Here is a 16,806-nt window from a genome sequence, read left to right on the forward strand (position 1 = left end):
TAGCAAGAGGCTGTTGTTTAGCAAGAGGCTGTTGTTCATCAAGAGGCTGTTGTTTAGCAAGAGGCTGTTGTTTAGCAAGAGGCTGTTGTTCATCAAGACGCTGTTGTTTAGCAAGAGGCTGTTGTTTAGCAAGAGGCTGTTGTTTAGCAAGAGGCTGTTGTTTAGCAAGAGGCTGTTGTTCATCAAGAGGCTGTTGTTCATCAAGAGGCTGTTGTTTAGCAAGACGCTGTTGTTTAGCAAGAGGCTGTTGTTCATCAAGACGCTGTTGTTTACCAAGACACTGTTGTTTAGCAAGAGGCTGTTGTTTAGCAAGAGGCTGTTGTTCATCAAGATGCTGTTGTTTAGCAAGAGGCTGTTGTTTAGCAAGAGGCTGTTGTTTAGCAAGACGCTGTTGTTTAGCAAGAGGCTGTTGTTTAGCAAGACGCTGTTGTTTAGCAAGAGGCTGTTGTTCATCAAGACGCTGTTGTTTAGCAAGAGGCTGTTGTTTAGCAAGAGGCTGTTGTTTAGCAAGAGGCTGTTGTTTAGCAAGACGCTGTTGTTTAGCAAGAGGCTGTTGTTTAGCAAAAGGCTGTTGTTTAGCGAAGAGGCTGTTGTTTAGCAAGAGGCTGTTGTTTAGCAAGACGCTGTTGTTTAGCAAGACGCTGTTGTTTAGCAAGACGCTGTTGTTTAGCAAGACGCTGTTGTTTAGCAAGACGCTGTTGTTTAGCAAAGGGCTGTTGTTTAGCAAGAGGCTGTTGTTTAGCAAGAGGCTGTTGTTTAGCAAGAGGCTGTTGTTCATCAAGAGGCTGTTGTTTAGCAAGAGGCTGTTGTTTAGCAAGAGGCTGTTGTTCATCAAGACGCTGTTGTTTAGCAAGAGGCTGTTGTTTAGTAAGAGGCTGTTGTTTAACACTGTTTTTGTAGCGCCCGTGATTGTAGAGTTTGCAATAGAAATATCCACTGGATTGATGCAAATAATCATGATATCATTCTGCCAGGTAAGAAGAGGTTACTTTGTAGTTAACATTTAACTGAGAAGCCTTTTAATTAGCATCATGACAAGTCATTAGATTTTGTAGGGCCCCACTATTTGCTGGTAGGAAAAAAGTGCAAATTCCACAAGTCGTAGAGAAATAATCTAGTGCAAGGGAGTGTACTGTAGGCCATATTTGGCATTGCTCTGCTAAATTGATCAACTAACTTTATTTCACTGCCACTTGGGAGTCAGTCAGTGATGAAGTGGACAGAAAATCATCAGTCCATATGTAATTAACTGAAACTAGCACGACAGCTGAATTACATTAAAGCAAGGCCCTGCAGCCACACAGAGAGCACTGCATGTGAGTGCTCCTTACACCAACTAGTTAAAACAAGGACATTGGCATAGCGACAAACACAGATTGCCAGAGTATGCAGATTGCAATATTAAGATAAACATTTGTATTTATTTATTTAACAAGGGATGTCACTTTGAGATTGACTACTTACTGTGAACACAAAAACCATGATGCAGTAGACTGGTGATATAGATTATGATATAGGGCGGAGTTATAGTTCATGGGTTTGAATCCAGACTGGTAGCTATGATGGAGACATGGCCTGCGTCCCAAATGACACCCTATTTCCTTATGTGCACTACTTTTTACCAGGGCCCATAGAGCTCTGGTCAAATGTAGTGCACTATGTAAGGTTCTATTTGGGACGCACACCCATGGATTCACACAGGTAGCATGATTCACATACCACAAAACCAACCTACCAAATCTGTGTCTGTCCTTCAATGACTTCAATGTGTATAAAACCAGCTATGGAGAGTGACACGTTAGATTTTTCCCTGACATACAAAGCTAACCTTTCCCTTTGTGAAACGTGGTGGGCATACAGAATGGAAGTTGGCCATGCATTCAGGAATGATCTTCTCACACATTCTCCTATCCATCCGTTCCAGCCTAGCATGTAAGCATGTTATCTTCATTACACACGCATTGGTTCATCAAACTCAGGGTGCGTCCCAAATGACACCCTATTACCATATAGTGCACTATTGTTGACTTGAACCTTATCGATCCTGGTCAAAAGTAGTGCACAATATCGGAAATAGCGTGCCATTCGGGACGCAGCCTCAGACTGGTGACACAATGACAAACCAACACAACAAACAGTTAATGCACATGTTACAGTCACCTATATCGCAATCAATGTCAATCTTACGTGATCAGGTAATAACAATAACCCTAACTAGACAGGACCATTAGAGTAGCTGTTTAAGTGATTACACATCACAAACCAATCATATTAGAGTGTGGTGTTTAAGCGTGCGTTTGCATTTAATGCATGCATTTGCATGTGCGTAGGATGAAGCTGCTGAGATAGGCAACACCACTATCGATTCTGCCACTACTGACTGCTCTGCTCTCACCTCTGGTTCAGTCACACACATCAATCACAATCTGTTGGTACCCCTGGGGATGTCCCTATGGAACTTGGAAGGTTCTCTTGCTGGGGTCCACACAAAACATGACATAATACATAACATTAATAGACAAGTACAGAACAAGGACGCTTATATTCCATGTATCATCAAATCAAATCAAATTGTATTGGTCGCATACATGTGTTTAGCAGATATTATTGTGGGTGTAGCGAAATACTTGTTCTTCTAGTTTCCGACAGTGCAGCAATATCCAACAAGTAATATTTAACAATTTCACAACATATATCTAATACACATAAATCTAAGTAAAGGAATGGAATTAAGAATACATAAATATATGGACGAGCAACGTCAGAGTGGCATGGACTAAGATACAGTAGAATAGAATACAGTATATATATATGAGATGAGTAATGCAAGATATGTAAGCATTATTAAAGTGACATTATTAAAGTGACTAGTGTTCCATTTATTAGAGTGGCCAATGATTTCAAGTCTGTGTGTAGGCAGCAGCCTCACTGTGTTAGAGATGGCTGTTTAACAGTCTGATGGCCTTGAGATAGAAGCTATTTTTCAGTCTCTCGTTCCCAGCTTTGATGCACCTGTACTGACCTCTCTTTCTGGATGATGGCGGGGTGAACAGGCAGTGGCTTGGGTGGTTGTTGTCCTTGGTGATCTTTTTGGCCTTCCTATGACATCGGGTGCTGTAAGTGTCCTGGAGGGAAGGTAGTTTGCCCCCGGTGATGCGTTGTGCAGACCGCACCACCCTCTGGAGAGCCCTGTGGAAGGTGCAGTTGCCGTACCAGGCGGTGATACAGCCCGACAGGATGCTCTCAATTGTGCATCTGCAAAAGTTTGTGAGGGTTTTAGGTGACAAGACAAATTTCGTCAGCCTCCTGGGGTTGAAGAGGTGCTGTTGCGCCTTCTTCACCACACTGTCTGTATGGGTGGACCATTTCAGTTTGTCAGTGATATGCACGCCGAGGAACTTAAAAATTACCACCTTCTCCATTGCTGTCCCATCGATGTGGATAGGAGGGTGCTCCCTCTGCTGTTTCCTGAAGTCCACAATCATCTCCTTTGTTTTGTTGACGTTGAGTGAGAGGTTATATTCCTGGCACCACACTCCCAGAGCCCTCACCTCCTCCCTATAGGCTGTCTTGTTGTTGTTGGCAATCAAACCTGTTGTGTCGTCTGCAAACTTATTTAATTTTTATTTATTTTATTTTATTTTACCCCCTTTTCGTGATATCCAATTGTTAGTAATTACTATCTTGTCTCATCGCTACAACTCCCATACGGGCTCGGGAGAGACGAAGGTCGAAAGCCATGTGTCCTCTGAAACACAACCCAACCAAGCCGCACTGCTTCTTAACACAGCGCGCCTCCAACCCGGAAGCCAGCCGCACCAATGTGTCGTAGGAAACACCGTGCACCTGGCTACCTTGGTTAGCGCGCACTGCGCCCGGCCCGCCACAGGAGTCGCTGGTGCGCGATGAGACAAGGATATCCCTACCGGCCAAACCCTCCCTAACCCGGACGGCGCTAGGCCAATTGTGTGTCACCCCACGGACCTCCCAGTCGCGGCCGGCTGCGACAAAGCCTGGGAGCAAACCCAGAGTCTCTGGTGGCACAGCTAGCGCTGCGATGCAGTGCCCTAGACCACTGCACCACCCGGGAGGCTGTCGTCTGCAAACTTGATGATTGAGTTGGAGGTGTGCTTGGCCACGCGATCATGGGTGAACAGGGAGTACAGGAGAGGGCTGAGCACGCACCCTTGTGTGGCCCCAGTGTTGAGGATCAGCAAAGTGGAGGTGTTGTTTCCTACCTTCACCACCTGGGGGCCGGCCCGTCAGGAAGTCTAGGACCCAATTGCACAGGGCGGAGTTCAGACCCAGGGCCTCAAGCTTAATGATGAGCTTGGAGGGTACTATGTTGTTGAATGCTGAGCTATAGTCAATGAACAGCATTCTTGCATACAGTAGGTATTCCTCTTTTCCAGATGGGATAAGGCAGTGTGCAGTGTGATGGCGATTGCATCATCTGTGGTCCTATTGGGGCGGTAAGCAAATTGAAGTGGGTCTAGGGTGACAGGTAAGGTGGAGGCGAAACGATCCTTGACTAGTCTCTCAAAGCACTTCATGATGACAGAAATGAGTGCTACGGGGCGATAGTCCTTTAGTTGAGTTACCTTTGAATTAATGTACTAATCCTTTGCTCTACTGTTACAATTGCTTTGTCTACGCAGGTTCTGATATCCTAATCTCACTGCACCAGTTGTTCTGTCAACACCAGAGAGAATCCCACAACATCAGGAACCATCCGTGTCCTTGGTTCTTCCGTTTGACGTCAATGCCTGAGCATGTCATTCATAGATGCTACTGAAAGCAAGTGTAACACACGGAAATGGAAATGCAATAATCATGTGGAGTTTCACCAAAGTTGTTAACTCTTTCCCAGTTCCCCTGGCGTGAGCAGAGCCACATATCATATCGTATGGAGTTGGACTTCACCCCTGCTATGTTCCCCTAATGTGAACGCAGCAACCTTGAATCATATGGGGTTGAACCTAAGTATCACAACACAACCATAGAAGACACCCCAGGAGACCTGCACTGTGAGAAACATTGTGAACGCGCCTCACTGCATGCAGAATTGACCGGAACTACAGTTGCCAAAGAAGAGAGAGAGAGAGAGAGAGAGAGAGAGAGAGAGAGAGAGAGAGAGAGAGAGAGAGAGAGAGAGAGAGAGAGAGAGAGAGAGAGAGAGAGAGAGAGAAAGTGTGTGAATGTGTGTGCAGCTGGAACACATGTCCCTGAACTTGTTTTGGATACTGTAAAGGCAGAAAGGCTGGCTTTTGGCCATGGGTAGCTGAAACAGTCCAGTGGTGTTAAACTCAGCCCTCGGATACAGAGCTAGTCAGCCCTCTAAATGGGACACGTCTGTTGGTGTGAGAGTCAGATGGTGCTCGGGGCATCTCTCCACTGATGACTTCCCAGGCATGAGTGAGTCCAGTCCTTCGTGTTTGGCCTCAAGATGGGGTGTTGTATATCTAACTGGGACAGTTACTGTTAACCATTATGCTGGAATGACATGTGAAAAAAAGGTCTGTATTCAATAGGGCACATTGTAGCAAAATGTTTTTCCACTGAAAATATTGTTTGTTATTGGACGTTTAGGTAATCCCTCTCTGTTTCTGTCTGTTTTCTTCAGTTTAGTGATGAATGAATACGACCGGATGTATTTGTTCACTGCGTTTATACTAATATTGGAAATATGTAAACACAGAGAGGAATAGGTGACGCGAGAAAAATCTCTCAGCGTAGATTAAGCAGACTTGGGGTTCTACACTGAGTGTACAAAACATTATGAACCCCTGCTCTTTCCATGACATAGACTGACCAGGTGAAAGCTATGATCCCTTATTGATGTCACTTGTTCAATCCCCTTCAATCAGTGTAGATGAAAGGGAGGATACAGGTTATATTGTGTATGTATGCCATTCAGAGGGTGAATAGGCAAGACAAGAAATGTAAGTGCCTTTGAACGGGTTATGGTAGTAGGTGCCACATTGTGGGAAGAACTGCAACGCTGCTGGGGTTTTCAAGCTCAACAGTTTCCCGTGCGTATCAAGAATGATCCACCACCCAAAGGTCATCCAACCAACTTGGGGGAAGCATTGGCATCAACATGGGCCAACATCCCTGTGGAACGCTTTCCACACCTTGTAGTCGACGCCCCGAACAATTTAGGCTCTTCTGAGGGCAAAAGTGCGGTGGGGGGTGCAACTCAATATTAAGAAGATTTTCTTAATGCTTTGTACACTCACTGTATTTTCGGCTGGCATTAATCCAGTACAATTGTCGAACACACGCTCGTTTGCAATTTCGACGTGTGAAAGCCGGCGCTCATCTATTTTCAAACCCTAGAGCCATGATCGGTAATGTACCTGTCTTATATCAGCTGACTTGAGCTGAGGTGGCAGGGGTGGCAATATCTGAGGTGTGTCCTTAATTTGGGGTAGGGGGCCGTATTTTCACGTCCGGATGAAAAGCTTGCCCAGAGTAAACTGCCTGCTACTCAGGCCCAGATTATAGGATATGCATATTATTAGTATGTTTGGATAGAAAACACTCTGAAGTTTCTAAAACTCTTTGAATGATGTCTGTGAGTATAACATAACTCATATGGCAGGCAAAAACCTGAGAAAAAATCCAACCAGGAAGTGGGAAATCTGAGGTTTGTAGTTTTTGAACGCTTTGCCTATCCAAGATACAGTGGAAATTTGTTCCGATTGCACTTCCTAAGGCTTCCACTAGATGTCAGCAGTCTTTAGAACCTTGTTTGAGGCTTCTACTGTGAAGGGGGAGAAAATAAGAGCTGATTGAGTAAGGGGTCTGCCAGAAGGCCATGTGCTCAGTCAGTCGCACGCCCGTGAGAGTTAGCTGCGTTCCCTTTCATTTCTAATGGAATTCTCTGGTTGAAACATTATTGAAGATTTATGATAAAAACATCCTAAAGATTGATTATATACAGCGTTTGACATGTTTCTACGAACTGTAATATAACTTTTTTGACTTTGTCTGGACCTAGTGCCTGCGCATTTGGATTACTGTACTAAACGCGCAAACAAAAAGGAGGTATTTGGACATAAATTATGGACTTTATCAAACAAACAAACATTTATTTTGGAACTGGGATTCCTGGGAGTGCATTCTGATGAAGATCGTCAAAGGTAAGTGAATATTTATAATGCTATTTCTGACTTTTGTTGACTCCACAACATAGCGGGTACCTGTATGGCTTGTCTTGGTCTCTGAGCGCTGTACTCAGATTATTCCATGGTGTGCTTTCGCTGTAAAGCTTTTTTGAAATCTGACACAGCGGTTGCATTAAGGAGAAGTATATCTTTAATTCCATGCACAACAGTTGTATTTTCATCAACATTTATGATGAGTATTTCTGTAAATTGGCGTGGCTCTCTGCACTTTCACCGGATGTTTTGGAGACAAAACATAACAACGCGCCAATGTAAACTGAGATTTTTGGATATAAATATGAACTTTATCGAGCAAAACATACATGTATTGTGTAACATGAAGTCCTATGAGTGTCATCTGATGAAGATCATCAAAGGCTAGTGATTTAATTTTATCTCTATTTCTGCTTTTTATGACTGGAAAAATGGCTGTGTTTTTTGTTGTTGTCAGTTTTGTCACACAACACAATGCCACAGATGCCTACATTTTGAGGGAGCGCGCAATTGGCATGCTGACTGCAGGAAGGTCCACCAGAGCTGTTGCCAGAGAATTTAATGTTCATTTCTCTACCATAATCCACTTCCAAAATCGTTTTAGAGACTTTTGCTGTACCTCCAACCCGGCCTCATAACCACAGACCACGTTTAACCACACCAGCCCAGGACCACATCCGGCTTCTTCACCAGGCTGGTGATACTAAGGAGTATTTCTGTCTGTAATTAAATCCTTTTGTGGGGAAAAACTCATTCTGATTGGCTGGGCCTGGCTCCCCAATGGGTGGGCCTGTGCCCTCCCAGGCCCACCCATGGCTGCGCCCTGCCCAGTCATGTGAAATCCATAGATTAGGGCCTAATAAATGTATTTCAATTCACAGATTTCCTTATGTGAACTGTAACTCAGTAAAATCGTTGAAATTGTTGCATGTTGCGTTTTATATTTTTGTTCAGTGATGGAGTGTTTCTGTTTATTACTGTCACTTTCTGTGTGAATTATGAGTGGACGGGTCTTGTGTTGCCCGGGGTTCAGTGCGGGGGAAGGCTGCATTTGGGATAGTGCACAAAGTTTAATAGGGGCATCCAGACGCTGTCTGGGCCTCCTTCTGCGCTGTGCCCCCGCTGAGTCAAGGAGTGTGTGCCTCACATGGTATGGTTAGATCTATGACAGTCTTTAGTTAAACTGACACTGTTTCCTTTTCTTTTTTCTTACTAGACAAAAGAAGGAAACGAAAACAACCGCGTTGGAGGTCTCCTCTTGCTTTATCTTTATTTTGAGTTGCCAAGTGCAACATGGAATCATACTAGGAGCAACACTAGGGGTCCAACCTCCACTAGAAAGACAGGTTGGGACAGGGATTAGACTTCTGGGGGTAATTGTATTTTGTAACAAAAATCTATAAATTGTGGGAGTGGTATTGGAGGAAAACTGGACGTTGATTTACAGTTAGTGTGGATAAGTGTATCAAAATGATGGTAAGGACAGTGATAAGTATCTTAAAATGTAACCCATCATGGTAATCTGTGAATTAAGATTAGCTAGCTATAATTCCATAATAAGAATAGAAGAGCAGTGTTTACATGGCTTAAGGAGAAGGGTTGCCATATTTATTGTCTTCAGGAAATTCATTCAATATCTTCTGATGAAGTGGTCTGGGAAAAATAATGGGATGGTGAAAACCTATTTCAGTCATGGGTTTCAAATTCAACAGGTGTTATGATCCTACTCAAAAACAATTTGGATCTTGAGATAAAATCAGTTAAAATAGATCCTCAAGAAAGATGGATTGCCTTGAAATATATGACTTGATGACAAACAGTCATGGCTCATAAATCTATATGGAAAGAATAATGAAGATTCAAACTTCTTTGAAAATATTTACAATAATCTAATTAGTCACCAAAATGTAAGTAACTCTGTTATAATGGTATGGGACTACAACACAGTATGAAGTAGATCACTAGACCATAAAGGCAATCATACTACCAATTATCACCCTTTGGTGCTCAAAGAGATTACGAATATGCCTTCGGGAAAGTATTCAGACCGCTTGACGTTGTCCACATATTGTTACGTCATAAAATGAGTTATTTACACCCGGGGAACCCTTTGCAGGATAGATAGGTCACAGAGAAGGAGTTATTTTCATACGACAGGGTAAAAAAACACCTGTAATTCCGAGCCTCCAGAACTGTAAATCTATTTCGAAAATGAATGAGAGGAAATGGGTAATGTTACAGGGGAGAAAACACAATGTGATTTAAAAATAGTAAATGATGCCCAATCGTTTATTTTTCTCTCTCCCTCACTTCCCCCTCTCTCATTTTCTCCCTCCCTCTCTCTCTCTCTCTGATCTGCAATCCTGCTTGATCTACCCCTGTCCCCTTGCTCATCATTTCTGCCCCCCCCCTCTCTCTCTCTAGCTCCCTCACTCTTTGATGTAGTGTGCACTGAGCAGTGGGTCTGCACTCTGCAGTCCCGTTGGCTCTGGCACCGGCTATAAACGCCCAGGCGTCCCGTCGCGCACAGTCAGCGCTTTGGAGAGATGATCACCTGTTCCTCGGGGCCACACATCAAACGGGGAGCCCTGCTGACTGTGTGCACTAAGGCTGAGCTGACCCTGGCCATGGTCCCAACCACACACACTTACTCAGCACCCACCCAACGTGAAGCAAATCCCGCCTCTGGAAGGCGTTCTGCTTTGTTTGCATCAGCGGGCTTCTTGGACCCGAAGGGGTAAACTTCAAAGTAGGATCAATGAGTTAGCCAGCTAACTTGCCTAAATATTCTGAAATAAACTTGAAAAGGCCATGGTCTAATTGACTCAGCAAGCAAAAACGTATATCTAAGTTTAACTTTCTTAACGCTCCAGAAAATCAATAGTTATTTCCGGTTGTTTATCAAAGTTAGCCGGCTAACTCATTGATCCTGCGTTGTAGTGTACCCATCTGTCCTTGAGTTGTAGTGGTTTTGGTTGTTTTGACAGTGATTTTATATGGATTTTCGGTATACTCTAGAGGTCCCCATTTAAAGATATGAAGTGTAATAGTTTATTTTACGAGGTGGAAAATATGAAATAGGCCTGCGCACTGCTTATAAATGTATCTATCGCGTGATGCTCAGCTGTTTTATTTGATCCAAATCATGTTTTCATGCTAGTCAAGCTGCTCCTCCTGTTGAAACATGTTTAAGCTTAGCCCTGTCGAGAGTTGATGACGGATGAGATTTTCTTCCTCTTCTACTCCATGCTGTATGAGGCAGACTGGTTGGTAAAGATTATCCCTGTTTGATTATTCTTTACGTCAGCTCACCATTCCTGTTGCCAAAACACATTCAGGCCTTATGACATCATTGTTAGAAGTAACTCCACACAGACAGCACGACAGCAGCTTCCAGAAAGACACGTACTTAATCAGGGCAGATAAGCTGCAACTTCACACTTTTTTGACAGCTGGCTTCTCAATTCCTCACTCTCTCACCAGTGGCCTAAACTAGCCAGCGACAGCTTAACCTCAGCCGTAGACCCATACTAAAGGGGAGAAGTGAAAGCAATCGGAAACTTTGATTAATCAGAACAGGCAGGCAGGCAGGCAGGCAGGCAGGCAAGCAGGCAGGCAGGCAGGCAGGCAGGCAGACAGACAGACAGACAGACAGACAGACAGACAGACAGACAGACAGACAGACAGACAGACAAATGTGTTCTCATGGAGCCTTGAGCAGATATAATACAGCAGGATGTTTATTACTTCTTATGACACCAGAGCATCATTGCAATTAACTTCTGAGAGAGGCAGTGGGGATTTTTCAGCAAGTTCTCTAAGTAAGTAATTAAGCCTATCTATACTCTGGCTGTTATTCCCTTCTCACTTCTCGGTTTAATGACACAGAATTGCAAAGGTGTCCCAGTACAATAATTACGCAAAGTTGGGACCCGTTCAGAAATGGACCTGGATATACCCCACCCGGACCCGATATGCATAAATCATTCTTTTAAATATAGAGACCCGTTCCGAAGTGACCCCAGGACAATTAGACCTGTTCCTGGTCAGATCCTAACCCTGGTCGAGCCGAGTGAGGGAAGCAGCAGAAAAGAATTTTTTATGCTACTTTATTAACCGGAGCTGATAAAGCGTGAGAGGAGGGAGAGAGGGAAAGAGGTGCCGCTTTAGCAGGAGGGGCCATACTGTGAGGGAGTTACAGAGGGAGGAGGGAGGGCGAGATGAGAGATGAGAGACAGCAACCAAACAAGCTGAATGCATGCATTAAAAAGAGACATGTAGAGAGAGCGAGAGAGAGCGAGAGAGAGAGAGTTCATGGTTCACTGGTTCACGATGTGATTTTCTTTTTCTTTTTAATCAAGCTACATTTTATCCTCCTGCTGGAAAAGGGTATTTATTCTACTTGTTTGTGTTTGTCAGCAATCCCTTCAAGTGAAATCCAGGAGAATGGCATTGACCCTGACCCCAAAAATACTCACAAAAAAATAAACGAAGACAGAACCCAACAACAAAAACAAGACCCTGCATTAGACATGCCAATGCTAAACTGAGATTAATTCAACCACACATCTTATAGGAGTTGGCTCACTGGCTATAGGAGTACCCAAGTGTCAGTATGCCACTCACTGGTCATCTGAGTGTATCACTCACACAAGCACACATGCACACACCCACACACACCCACTATTTTAAATCATTGCGATCCAAGAGATTCTTCCAGGGAATAGATACAATCATCTGGCGCAGATTTAAAGCCACACTAATATTGATCTTTGTCCCTCACTATTTCAATAAACAGAAAGATCATAAATTCATTTCCAGCAACAATAGGTTCGTGGGAGGATAGAAACGTAAGCTGCTAATCAAATTGGATCTCTGTGTTTTCACACTGCACAGTATTCTTGTTTGCTACCATGAGATTGAAACCCTTGGTTTGTGGCCTGCTACTGACCAAATAGACAGTCAGCAAATATTACAACATATGTGTAAGAGATGTAGTCTAAACATGGAAGATTAAATGGAATTCTGTATAAAATACAGAGCAAACATCTTAGCTGTAGGCTAAATAGTTACTTGACATGTACTTGTAAATTGTAACACATTGACAAATGTTCAAATACAGTGCATTTGGGAAGTATTCAGACCCCTTGACTTTTTCCACATTTTGTTACGTTACAGCCTTGTTCTAAAATCAATTCAATTCAAGTTATTCATCAATCCATACACAATACCCCATAATGACAAAGCGAGAGAAAAAAAGGTTTAGACATTTTTGTAAATTTATTAAAAATAAAAAAGACTCTTCCTAGAGCTGACCTCCCAGTCAAACTGAGCAATCGGGGGAGAAGGGCCTTGGTCAGGGAGGTGGCCAAGAACCCTGTGGTCACTCTGACAGAGCTCCAGAGTTCCTCTGTGGAGATGGGAGAACCTTCCAGAAGGACAACCATCTCTGCAGCACTCCACCAATCAGGCCTTTATGGTAGAGTGGCCAGACGGAAGCCACTCCTTACTAAAAGGCACATGACGGCCTGCTTGGAGTTTGCCAAAAGGCTCCTAAAGGACTCGCAGACCATGAGAAACAAGATTCTCTGGTCTGATGAAACCAAGATTGAACTCTTTGACCTGAATGCCAAGTGTCACGTCTGGAGGGAACCTGGCACCATCCCTACAGTGAAGCACTGTGGTGGAAGCATCATGCTGTGGGGATGTTTTTCAGCGGCAGGGAGTAAGGATCGAGGCAAAGATGAATGGAGCAAAGTACAGAGAGATCCTTGATGAAAACCTGCTCCAGAGCGCTCAGGACCTCAGACTGGGGCGACAGTTCACCTTCCAACAGGACAACGACCGTAAGCACACGGTCACGACAACGTTGGAGTAGCTTCGGGACAAGTCTCTGAATATCCTTGAGTGGCCCAGCAAGAGCCCGGACTTGAACCCAAACGAACATCTCTGGAGAGACCTGAAAATAGCTGTGCAGCAATGCTCCCCATCCATTCTGACAGAGCTTGAGAGGATCTGCAGAGAAGAATGGGAGAAACTCCCCAAATACACGTGTGCAAAGCTTGTAGCATCATACCCAAGAAAACTCGAGGCTGTAATCGCTGCCAAAGGTGCTTCAATAAAGTATTGAGTTAAGGGCCTGAATACTTATGTAAATGGGATCTGTTTTTTTTGTTTTTTTTGTAAATTAGCAAAAATGTCTAAAATCCTGTTTTTGGTTTGTCATTATATGGTATCGTGTGTAGATTGATGAGGGGGGAAAATATTTAATCAATTTTACCATAAGGCTGTAATGTAAAACAAAAACAAAAAGTCAAGGGGTCTGAATACTTTCTGAATGCACTGTATACTACCTTGCAAAAGTATTGGATTTCTTCACATTCTATTGTGTGACAAAGTGGGATTAAAATGGATTTAATTGTAATTATTTGTCAACAATCTACACAAAATAACCCGTCTTTGCCCAGTAGGACATGACTTGTACAAGGTTGATTTTATCCTGCACTCATGTTGAAATTACAGCATATCTCATCTGTGTCTCTCATCTCATCTGAGTCCTCCTAATCAAATGCAGTCAATCCATTTTGCAGTTGATGAACAGTGTGTGCCCCAATCCCACCCCTTCAAATCAAGCCATTTTCTAATACCATTTGAAAATGCAATATCCAAATGTACTACCATCATTGTCCCTGAGACCTCTAATCAAGAAAGCTGCTTATGCAGAGTAAGTTAGCATTCCAAATGGAACCCTATTCCCATAGGGCTCTGGTCAAAAGTATTGAACTATATACAGACGTGCTCAAATTTGTTGGTACCCTTACCATTGAAATAATGCTTAATTCCTCCTGAAAAGTGATGAAATGAAAAGCTATTTTATCACGTATACTTGCATGCCTTTGGTATGTCATAGAATAAAGCAAAGAAGCTGTGAAAAGAGATGAATTATTGCTTATTCCACAAAGATATTCTAAAATGGCCTGGACACATTTGCTGGTATCCCTTAGAAAAGATAATAAATAATTGGATTATAGGGATATTTCAAACTATTTTCTTTCTTTAATTAGTATCACACGTCTCCAATCTTGTAATCAGTCATTCAGCCTATTTAAATGGAGAAAAGTAGTGAATGGGCTGTTTGGTATCATTGTGTGCACCACACTGAACATGGACCAGAGAAAGCAAAGGAGAGATTTGTTTGAGGAGATCAGAAAGAAAATAATAGACAAACATGGTAGAGGTAAAGGCTACAAGACAATTTCCAAGCAGCTTGATGTTCCTGTGACAACAGTTGCAAATATTATTAAGAAGTTTAAGGTCCATGGAACTGTAGCCAAACTCCTGGGCGCGGAGGCACGAGGAAAATCGACCCCAGATTGAACAGAAGGAGAGTGCGAACGGTAGAAAAATAACCAAGGATAACTGCCAAAGAGATACAAGCTGAACTCCGAGGTGAAGGTACGTCAGTTTCTGATCGCACCATACGTCGCTTTTTGAGCGAAAGTGGGCTCCATGGAAGAAGACCCAGGAGGACTCCACTTTTGAAGAAAAACATTAAAAAATCCAGACTGGAATTTGCTAAAATGCCTATTGACAAGCCACAATCCTTCTGGGAGAATGTCCTTTGGAGTCAATACTGGAGCTTTTTGGCAAGTCACATCAGCTCTATGTTCACAGATGAAAAAATGAAGCTTTCATAGAAAATAACACCATACCTACAGTGAAACATGGAGGAGGCTGGGTTATGCTTTGGGGCTGTGTTGCTGCGCCTGGCACAGGGTGCCTTGAATCTGTGCAGGGCACAATGAAATCTCAAGACTATCAAAGCATTCTGGAGCGAAACATACTGCCCAGTGTCAGAAAACTCTCTCAGTCGCAGGTCATGGGTCCTCCTACAGGATAATGACCCAAAACACACAGCTCAAAGCACCCAAGAATGGATAAGAACAAAACATTGGATTATTCTGAAGTGGCCTTCTATGAGTCCTGATCTGAATCCTATCGAACATCTGTGGAAAGAGCTGAAACTTGCAGTGTGGAGAAGGCACACATCAAACCTGAGACAGCTGGAGCAGTTTGCTCAGGAAGAGTGGGCCAAACTACCCGTTAACAGGTGCAGAAGTCTCATTGAGAGCGACAGAAAACGTTTGATTGCGGTGATTGCCTCTAAAGGTTGTGCAACAAAATATTAGGCGAAGGGTCCCACCATTTTGTCCATGACATTTTCATTTGTTTCATTATTTACAATATTATGTTGAATAAAAAAATCAAAAGCAGTCTGATTTCTATTAAATATGGAATGAACATTGGTGGATGCCAATTAATTTTGTCAGTTTCAACTTATTTCAGAAAAAATTATGCATTCTTTGGTTTTTGTGGAGGGGTACCAACAAATTTGAGCATGTCTGTACAGGGAATAGGGTACCATTTCCATTACAACCTTAGAGATAGCAGTCCAGGCTTCTCTGCCTGGCTTACTTTTGGGGATATCTTAATGAAATGTCCAACGTAACAAATGAAAGTAGACTCCGCCAGGTGACACCATCATTATTTCCATTTGTCTGATTTGCCTGACGTTGTGAGATCCGTTTGTGATGGAAGTTGTGAAATACAGTTTCCATTCAGGTCAGGAAGATTTCACTCCTTAAACCCAAAGATGAGCCTTACATCAACAACTACCAGAAGAGCAAGACATGGGATGTGATCCACACACAAAATGTCAAAACATCCACATTGACAATTGATACAGTGGGAAAATAAATCACACTGTCATTTTAAAGAAATGTATTACATTTCAAAATGGCCGTGATACGTTTCAAGCATTGCAGTTGAAAAAGCCATTTCACTTTATTATATTTTCATGAATAACACAAGGTTGAGCCATTGATGCTTTTCCTTTATGTAATACAGAGTGTTGCTGGAATGTCATACCATATTACTTCTATTTTGACAGAGAAACAAACCAGTTTACACTTTCAAAAAATGATGAGAAATGCATCAGGAAATGCATTAGAACCCCATCCCAGCAGATAGAACATATTGTTCAATGCTTAACAGAGAACTTCCAGAAAAACATTTTGCTCTTCTGTAGTGTTTGAACACAATGTCAGAGGATCTTCCACGAAAATACAACTGTTCAACCAAAATAAGTTATTTTTTGAGGAAAAAGGGGCTTGAAAATAGGACCCTTTAGAGCAGAGTTTCCTAAACTCAGTCCTGCCCAACCCCACCCCACCCCCCAGGTGCACGTTTAGTTTTTTCCTCTAGCGTTACACAGCTGATTCAAATAATGGGGAGGGGGGCGCTGCTTTAGAGTATGACTAAAAGCTCTTGCACAGCGAAGATTGACGTGGAGAGCTATCAATCAATCACATATATTTATAAAGCCCTTTTTACATCAGCAGTTGTCACAAAGTGCTTACATGGAAACCCATCCTAAACCCCCAAAGACCCCAAAGAGCAAGCAATGCAGATGTAGACGCACGGTGGCTGAGGGTTGAAACAGCAGGTCCAGGACAAGGTAGCACGTCCGGTGAACAGGTCAGGGAGGATATAACCCCAACCACTTTGCCAAAGCGGACGCCCTATGCTCCCAAAGGGGCCAAGAGGATCAAGTCAAGTCAGAGTTTGACTCAGTAATCATCAG

This window comes from Salvelinus fontinalis, chromosome 7 (genome assembly GCF_029448725.1).
Source record: "Salvelinus fontinalis isolate EN_2023a chromosome 7, ASM2944872v1, whole genome shotgun sequence".
In the NCBI taxonomy this organism is placed as follows: domain Eukaryota; kingdom Metazoa; phylum Chordata; class Actinopteri; order Salmoniformes; family Salmonidae; genus Salvelinus; species Salvelinus fontinalis.